The following is a 9,292-nucleotide window of genomic DNA, read 5'->3' as shown; positions in this document are numbered from 1 at the left end:
AGTAAATTGCCGAGATATGGAGGATCGAGGAAAAGGTCAAAGTCAGATGAATATCTATGACGGTTGAAGTTTCTTCTCATTTTGAGTTCATGAGCTGTAGCTGGTAGCTTCAAGGTCTTGTCTTGAAGAAACCCGACCAAATTCTACATAATATACGGAACAGGCCGCTCCCTCATATCCATCATACTCCATTGACATATGAATAACTCAATCAACCTCAGCTGAGATATTTTCGTCCAACAACGACTCAAATCACAAGTTTTGACTACAGTCTTCCAGAGTTACCCAACAACGTTCCGCGAGATCATTCCCTTGTTTTTATTGGTAGGTACCTACCTACCTCAGGGACCAGTTTAAACCGGCATAGCTTAGTAATGGGGAGGAAGGTATAACTCCCATTCATGTCGTCCACTTATACCATCGAGAAGTGGCGAGCAACTCCCCCTCGAAGGCAACTAGTCAGTAAGTCGACTCTCTCACCTGCTCGCGGTTTGATCAAGCTGGTTACTCGACTGCGGCTCAGTAAGGCAGGTGAGAGATCGTGCGCCATCATCGCTAGCTAGCCTTCAGTCGTCGTTGGGAGCTGCTCGGATTCGGATCGCGGATTTTTCACAAGACGGTTTCGTTTGTGTCTACCAGGGGTCTCTGGAGTGCTCTAAACATTGAAAGTGAATCTGAGAGGGAGAGTGCTGGTGTTGCTGTTGGATATTCACTGGATAGTGCTGGATTAATTTTAACTGGAAGCTGTGTGATTTTTTTAAGTGTACCGGGATGGGTTGCTGAGAGTGTGTTGGTGTGCAAATGATCGTGTTTCCAGGAGATCAAAGGTGATAAAATCGGGGATCGGGGAGGCAGTAAAAAAGTAACAACATCCCACGATGGCGTAATTACCGAGTGTAGTCGATCGACTGTTCAGGGGTGTATCTTTTAGTGTTTTTCTTACAAACGAAAGCCGCGTGGCTGAGGGGGTTTGCAATTATAGCGGCTGTCAGTTGTTGTTAATTGTGTGTGCTCCGCAATTGTCACGTTTTTCGACGGGTTCAAAGTGCTTGGAGGGCAATTGTGGGAATCGGCAAAAAGTAAGTGAATGGAATTTTTTTTCCTCATTATCTAGGGTGGGAAGTCAACTTGAAATGGTGTATGTAGGTTGATGAAAAATTTGCTTTCATCGGAACCGAAATGATTGACTGTTTTCCAATAATCGAATGTGCAACATTTACGCAAAAAAGGAATAAAATCAAATCAAATTATGTGTAATTAAAAAACCGAACCTGTGAAATTGCTCGACAAAATGGAAAAATTTCGCCCACAAATTAAACCCAAATTTGGCCCATTCAACCGGTAGCATCAGTGGGAAAAGTTGCTTTACAATTTTAGCGATCACCATGCTTTCATCGGACCATAACCATTTCGTCCATCCACCCATCCATTCCCATGATCATCATAACATAAAAATCATCACGCTCTAAAACTTCGCCGATGCGATGGGCAGGAAAAGAAAACAGTCAGCTAGCCAGGCTTAAAAACCCTAGAAACAACAACAAGCCGGGGAGGAAAAACAAAACAACTGACGGCGATGGCAGAAAAGAGAAATCGTTCCTATACCTACGACGACGACGATGAATGACGACGAATGAGGATCGCCAATGTGAAATGTCTCTCTCGTCGTCGTGGGACTCATGTGTATGATTTTTTCTGTTGCTGTTTCAAGTGCTTGCTGTTGTTCAGAGAGGAGGCACACATGACGTGACGTGATGCCACCCTTCGTAAATGAAAAAAAAAAAAAAAAATAACGCAAAAAAAAACTGCGGATCATGTCGATGGTGAATGCTCAGCAGCAGAGCTACAATTATTCATTAAGGCGTGTGTGGGGAGAGTGAATCTCTGCGGTGAATGATTTGCAGTTGGATTGTTACCAACCACACCACCGGTTTACTGTTGATGGTCGACAATGCGATTTTTCTGACTTTCAGATGGGCTCTTTGAATCGAATGTAAATTTAACCAATTGGAACCATATGCTGAATGGTGTGAGGAGAAAATATTTTCCGAGTTTTCCATTTCTACATACAGTACCGTTCATAATTGTATAGAAATTGGAAGATCAACTATCACACTATCATGTCACAAAATTTGAGCTTTCTGGAATTTGTGTGGCCTGAGATACAGTAATTCTACGAAAATCGGACTTTTTGGACTTTTCTCATTCATACTGCAATATCTCAGGAACTACACTACATTTTTTGTTGAAATTTTGCAGAGTGATTGTTGAAATATAAAGTAAGCATGTCTGAAGTTTTTGGAAAGTTTTATTGATGGGATCAAAAGTTACGTGAGGTACAATTTTTCAGGCATGAACCTAAAAATGCGATTTCTATAGAATTTTGGACGATTAATGAGAACATAATCGTGTCCATCCACAAATCAGTCAAAATATGTCTGGCAAAAGCAATGATGAAATGAAAAAATGAAATTAAAGATCTATTTGTGATTTGAAATCAGAATCTCGCAATATTGTTTTGATTTTTTGGTTGAAATAGATTTACTGGTTGACATAAAATAGGAGTTTCCTATGAAAACAATCGTCTAAAATTCTATAGAAATCGCATTTTTAGGTTCATGCTTAAAAAATTGGACCTCCCGTAACTTTTGATTCCATCGATAAAACTTTTCAAAAACTTCAGACATGATAGCTTCATATTTCAACAATCACTCTGCAAAATTTCAATAAAAAATATAGCGTAGTTTCTGAGATATTACAGTTTGAATGAAAAAAGTCCAAAAAGTCCGATTTTCGTAGAATTACTGTTACTCGGGCTACACAAACTCCAGAAAGCTCAAATTTTGTGACATGATAGTGTGATAGTTGATCTATCTAACGCAGAAAATTTGATCAAAAAATATCATCAGAGTCAGAAGTTATGGAAGTTCAAAGTCGAAGTGACAGTGCGCGTGCTTCCAATTTCTATACAATTATGAACGGTACTGTACGTACTACACAACGAGGTGTCATAAATCTTATATTGCGGATTTTCTCATTGGAATGAACCGGTAAAATATCCATTCGTTGGAAAATATTTTAACGTATGGTTTGGGTTAGTTTTTGTGATCTTATGAAAAAAAAACCAGAAGCCAAGTAGTGCTGCTTTTAAACATTGACTTGATAACTTTCATTCATTTGAACCTAATATACAATAAAATGGTTCAGTCAAAACGGAAAACTTTATAAGGTCGTAGTCGGAAAATGAAACATTTTACTGAATCAAAGCAATCGAAAGATTCCCTTTAATTAAACCACGGTATAAGAAAATTATTTTTATTGCATTTCTTTTTACCTGAGAATTTTTAACAATCAAGTGTGACCTGGCCCGGTGTCACCGTTTAAGAGATTAACTTATTTTTGATTGAAAAATCCAATGCTTTCAGCAACATCCGATTTAAGCAATTTGCATAAAAAAGACCGAATCAGCGAAACATTTACTCGATCAATCGAGTGACCAGATTCACACATGTGTAATGTTACTGCAGATCTCGGATTCTGTGGAGGAAGGATTTTCTTCTTTAAGTCAGATCTAGCTATAGCCATGTGTTCCTCGAATCAATCTATCAGTTTCCTTTTGGTTAGTCCAATGTATGTACGTACACCTTAAATATCACAGTGGGAACAACTGATTTTGTACACCCAATATCTATGAAGGAGATCTACTGGATATTTAGTTGATTCTAAGATGGATTTCAGTTGATTATTTGAGTTAGTGAACACTAGCTGAATATCAAACTTTTTCAACTTTTGTCGCAAGTCGAGTGCGTTGACACTGTTGAAATCCATGGATCTTCGTTGAAACTCCTTCTGAATGGCAGTTAAAGTAGTGGAAGATTTCTGTTGAAGCAATTTTCCTTTTTTCTTTAGTGGTCAAAAATGCGAAAAACGTGATCGTTGCTTATAACTGTTTACAGTTTGCATTTTAGGTTATTGGTGTCTTTGGAAGAGTTTGTCAGTAAAATCAGCTCTATAATAAAAAACTATTATTTTTCTGATTAACCCCTTACAATTTCCTACAACTTTGTCTCAGATGTCATGTTTCTAAAATAATTATTTTCCAAGCTATAGGCTAAATAAGTAACTTAACCGTTAAAAATCTGTTTGATAATAAAAACTTTTTCAGCTTATTTTAAACTTAATAATATGTTCCACAAAGTTATTTGTTTTATTAAAATACATCACTTTGTTGAACATTTCAAAAAAATGTGATGCTGCAGAGCTATGTTAAGAAGATCACCGAAAATAGTGCTTTTTCACGTTTAATTTTCAAACACCGGGCGACGCACACAGGGGTAAATGCACCAAATAAGCGATCAAAATTATTTGCGGACAAACGATAAACGATAGACATTTGATGTCTTCGCAACATTTTTATATTTTTTGATGATCTATCAAATTCTTGAAAGAAAAAGGTGATTTTTCCACCTGGAAGGGAAATAAAAAAAATATTTCTAGAAATAATTAGTTCAGAGACTTGATGTCTTCACAAAAGTTGTAGATCTTATTATTTTAAGCAACATTGTTGAAGACATTATTAAGATCGCATGAAAATCATAAAAGTTACGAGCATTTTAAAAATAACGAGAATTTTAACAAGTAATTTTGAGTTTTTATTTAATATCTTTTTTAATATACGATTTACAAACTTGGTATATTTGAGAAAGTTGTTCAAATTGTTAAAACACACAATTTTGTAGAACATTTCCAATACATATTTTACTAAGAAAAGAGATATACTACAAAATATCCAAAATAATGCCATTTTTCAGTAAGTTATAACCTTAAAAGTTCGGACGAGTTCGGATAATTTTTTGAGTGGATTTTGTTGGTCAAGTTATTGGCTTTCCATTGATATATAAATTAAACATTAGTTTTGAATAGATTTTTTACAAACAAGCAATCAAAAATGAGCTTTTTCCTCTAAAAACAGGAAAAATTGAGGGTTTTTTTCTTCGAATTTTAAGTGTTTCTAAAGGAAAAAGCTCATTTTTGATTGCTTGTTTGTAAAAAATCTATTCAAAACTAATGTTTAATTTATATATCAATGGAAAGCCAATAACTTGACCAACAAAATCCACTCAAAAAATTATCCGAACTCGTCCGAACTTTTAAGGTTATAGCTTACTGAAAAATGGCATTATTTTGGATATTTTGTAGTATATCTCTTTTCTTAGTTAAAATATGTATTTGAAATGTTCTACAAAATTGTGTGTTTTAACAATTTGAACAACTTTCTCAAATATACCAAGTTTGTAAATCGTATACTAAAAAAGATATAAAATAAAAACTCAAAATTACTTGTTAAAATTCTCGTTATTTTTAAAATGCTCGTAACTTTTATGATTTTCATGCGATCTTAATAATGTCTTCAACAATGTTGCTTAAAATAATAAGATCTACAACTTTTGTGAAGACATCAAGTCTCTGAACTAATTATTTCTAGAAATGTTTTTTTTATTTCCCTTCCAGGTGGAAAAATCCTTTTTCTTTCAAGAATTTGATAGATCATCAAAAAATATAAAAATGTTGCGAAGACATCAAATGTCTATCGTTTATCGTTTGTCCGCAAATAATTTTGATCGCTTATTAGGTGCATTTACCCCTGTGTGCGACGTCGGGCAGCCCGCTTTAGATGCAAATTTAAGCCAAAGATTTCGTCTTATCGTTTTCAACGTCTTTTAACGTTTTGATGTTTAGCTGTGCATACAGCTTCTCTACACTGTCTTTTATAAAATAACTTTTAAGTTGTTTTTTTCACTAATTTAACTGACACTAATACTTTATGAATAACAGGAGTTAGTCCAATATATAAACATTCGCGATAAATTTTTTCAGCTTTAAAAGCGTATTCGGCTCGAACGGCTTGGATGTCATTGGCACTCTAATATGTGTTGTGTGTGAGCCTACTTGGTTGAATAATTCTACTGAATCAAAACAATCGAAAGATTCCCTTTAATTCAACCAAAGTATAAGCAAAGTTGACTTATGGAGCTCAACATGTACGCATACTGGAGCCTGTTTTGTCACGTTCATCGTGGTGTAATTGGCTAACGCGCCGTTGTACTGAAGCAGACGTTGCGGGTTCAAGTCCTGCCGGTGAGCCGTTGGTATCTTTCTCGAGAAATTTATGATATTTACGGCTTATGTTCTTTCTGTCTTTGATATCTCATGTTTCTCTAATACTTCCTTTAGAAATGTGATCATTTTCAGGTACGACTAGTTGCTCCTTCTTTGTTGGGTAGCTCTGTTAACCCTACACAGAAAATATTTTTGCTTGAAAAAGTTTGAAATTTTTGCCTCGATTTCCAGCAATCCAAATTTTTGCTGGAAAACAGCAAACATGATTCGTTTTGCTGACTTTTCCAGCAATTGCTCGGTTTTGTTGGAAATTTCCAGCAACCGATTCGTATTGCAGAAAACCAGTTACCCATCTGCCAGATTTAGACTTAGTATATTTCTGTGAGATCAAATTTAGGTCAGTCTAAACAAAAAAAAATTGCATTTCATTCTGTAAGTAGATCGTTTTGCTCTACATAATGCAGCAAAGCGGACGAAATTTTAAAATTTTACAGGTTTAGTTCATCAATTAGCAATTCCGGCTGGAGAATGTCTTCGTGCGCGCAGCTGCCGGATGACCACGAAATTATCTTATAGTATGGCTATTTTAGCCATAACTGCTATTCCCCCTGAATGTAGAAAATCATAGATTCGAAATATGAATAGGAATAAATACAAGCAAAAAACATCCATGGTTATTTTCATTTTTCTAAATTAAATTTACATGGTCAAAATTTGCTGGGAGAAGTCAGTCATCAAGGCCCTGAAAAAAAAGTGTTTTCATTTTTGTGGCCCGCGAAGTCTTTTTTTTTTTGGAAAAACCAAGTTTTAAGAATTGAATATTTTTCTTGGTCTGCCTAGATTTCAAATTTGGATGAATATATCTGAATCTACAACTAAATTCAGAACAAAGATCGGAAAACCTTTTTGAATTGATATAGGTCAAAGGGGTAAAAGTATATAAAAACAAATTTCGAGAAAACAAGCTTTTAAATTGTAGTGTTTGGCCGTTTTCCATACAGTTTTTGAACATTTGCAATTTTCTTTCGAACGTAGAAGTATGTAAATATATTTAAAAAAATCTGCAAAAATAAATTTAAAACATGGAGAATCGTTTGGCATTACATATTTGCTCAAAATCGAACATTTTGGCACTGATACCCCTTTGACTCTGAGGGCATCATACAATTTTACAAAAAAAGTTTACCGTCGATGAATAAAAAAAACCCCTAACAATAACAATTTAATAACTTTAAAAATTGCACGATATTTAGTAGATTTGGAGATTTAGAGATATTTGGTATGAAGAGCATTCAAACGAACTCTATTTTTTTATATTGAGGAATTCGGCTAGCCTCAGAAAGATAGTAACATCGTATCAAAATCGTTTAATATCGTAAAAAAACCACCGAATCATATCAACATCACAATAAAAATTATATTTTTACAACAAATTCAACCATTTATACTTGAATTCTATTTCAACAACTTCGTTCATCCGTCAAAATTAAATATTTTTGATAAATTATGTAAAATATCGAAAGTTTGCTCTGTTAATTTTTCAAATTTGTTATTTTTTGTTAAGCTTTAACAGAAAAGGGTATGTTTATGAAAATTAATCCAAATCCAAATATATTAATTGGCTCTGTATTTCTGTACGTCAATAATGGAAAAATAGACATAATTTACAGTTGGGTATTAGAATTCAACTATAACCGGTTTTGTACTGATAAATCTCTCAGTAGATTGACTTTTTTTTAACAAAATTTGTTCTTGAAAAAGGTGCAATTATCAATAAACAATCAAATCCGTATTCATCCTGTTTATAGAAGGCATTTCCTATCACCCCGATTTCCCCTAATTTTTTGCAATATTATCGAAAAAATCTATGTAACAAACGAGTATGCTATAAACCAAGTTAAAAAATGATCGAATCTGGTGCCTTACTATCTGATGAATCAAATGATGGACGCCGCTTAGCGGTCAGCCAACGAGATAAGCTGATTTTCAACGAAAAATGGCACTTTTTTACGATGAAAAATGTGACGATGACTATGACGACATCAACAGAGAGAGCGAGGATTCTGACATCTATGTTTCAAGTGGGGAAGAATCTGATTGAATTGAGAACGAGATCACATAAAAACTTTTTTTTCAAAGGTCCGTGAGGGCCTAATACTACTGTTTTATTTGCCATCACTACACTTATTCCAAGGAAAACATTGCACCATTTCACTTTTTTTCAATTTAGGTAAAATTGGAGTAGTTGGGCTGTAACTCTTTTAGAATCATTGTTTTTTTTTCTTAACTCAGGAAGAATTCAGGTTTTTCTTATTGGCTGATCGATAAGCGGTGTCCATCATTTTATACAGCAGATAGTAAGGCATCAAATTCGATCATTTCATCAGTTTAGCTTACCCGTTTGTTACATAGATTTTTTCGATAATATTGCATAAAATTAGGGGAAATCGGGGTGATAGAGGCTTTTATCGATAACCAATCGCTTAGCGGTGTACATCATTCGAGCCAGTTGAAAATTAAGTACCAGATCTAATAATTTTTTAACTTGATTTATCACATGCTCGTTTGGTACATTTTTTTTTATAATATCGCATAAACTTAGGGGAAATCGGGGCAATTGAGATTTTTCTCCTTGGCTGATCGCTAAGCGGTGTCCATCATTTTATTCAGCAGATAGTAAGGCACCAGATTCAATAATTTTTTAACTTATTTTATTACATGCTCGTTTGTTACATAGATTTCTTTGAAAATATCGAATATTTTAGGGGAAATCGGGGCGATTGGGGCCTTTCTCGTTGGCTGATCACTAAGCGGTGTACATCATTTGGTTCATCGGGTAGTTAGGCACCAGATTCAATCATTTTTTTACTTGTTCTATTGCATGCCCGTTTGTTACATTGATTTTTTTTAATAATATTGCAAAAATTTAGGGGAAATCAGGGCAATTGGGCTTTTCTCGTTAACTGAGCGTTAAGCGGTGTGCACCACTCGATTCATCGACACATTTCACACTTAAAAACATTATTTGTGCTTTTTTTTTGCAACGTTCTCGATTGTTACATCGAATAAAATAAAACATTTTATAAATTTAGGGGAAGATGGGGCAATAGAGGCTATTATAACCGTTTGAATTTAAAAAAAAAGATACCACTAGATTGATTAAGAATAAATC

At 34.5% G+C, this 9,292-nt stretch overlaps 1 protein-coding gene across 2 annotated transcripts in view; it reads left to right on the top strand.

Annotated features, from left to right (window-relative positions):
- Positions 1-581: 581 nt before the first annotated feature.
- Positions 582-9,292, top strand: part of LOC129743965 (tyrosine kinase receptor Cad96Ca) — a 69,345-nt gene continuing 60,634 nt past the window's right edge. Inside the window, exon 1 of one of the 2 annotated variants that reach the window (XM_055736223.1) lies at positions 582-827. The gene's annotated coding sequence lies outside the window, so the exon portion shown is untranslated. Of the gene's footprint in view, positions 1,080-9,292 lie in introns of both variants that reach the window. The other variant, XM_055736222.1, reaches the window with a different exon arrangement.

The sequence above is a fragment of the Uranotaenia lowii genome, chromosome 2 (genome assembly GCF_029784155.1).
Source record: "Uranotaenia lowii strain MFRU-FL chromosome 2, ASM2978415v1, whole genome shotgun sequence".
Taxonomy (NCBI): domain Eukaryota; kingdom Metazoa; phylum Arthropoda; class Insecta; order Diptera; family Culicidae; genus Uranotaenia; species Uranotaenia lowii.
The sequence above is the reverse complement of the archived record's forward strand: the minus strand, read 5'-3'. Positions and strand labels throughout refer to the sequence as shown.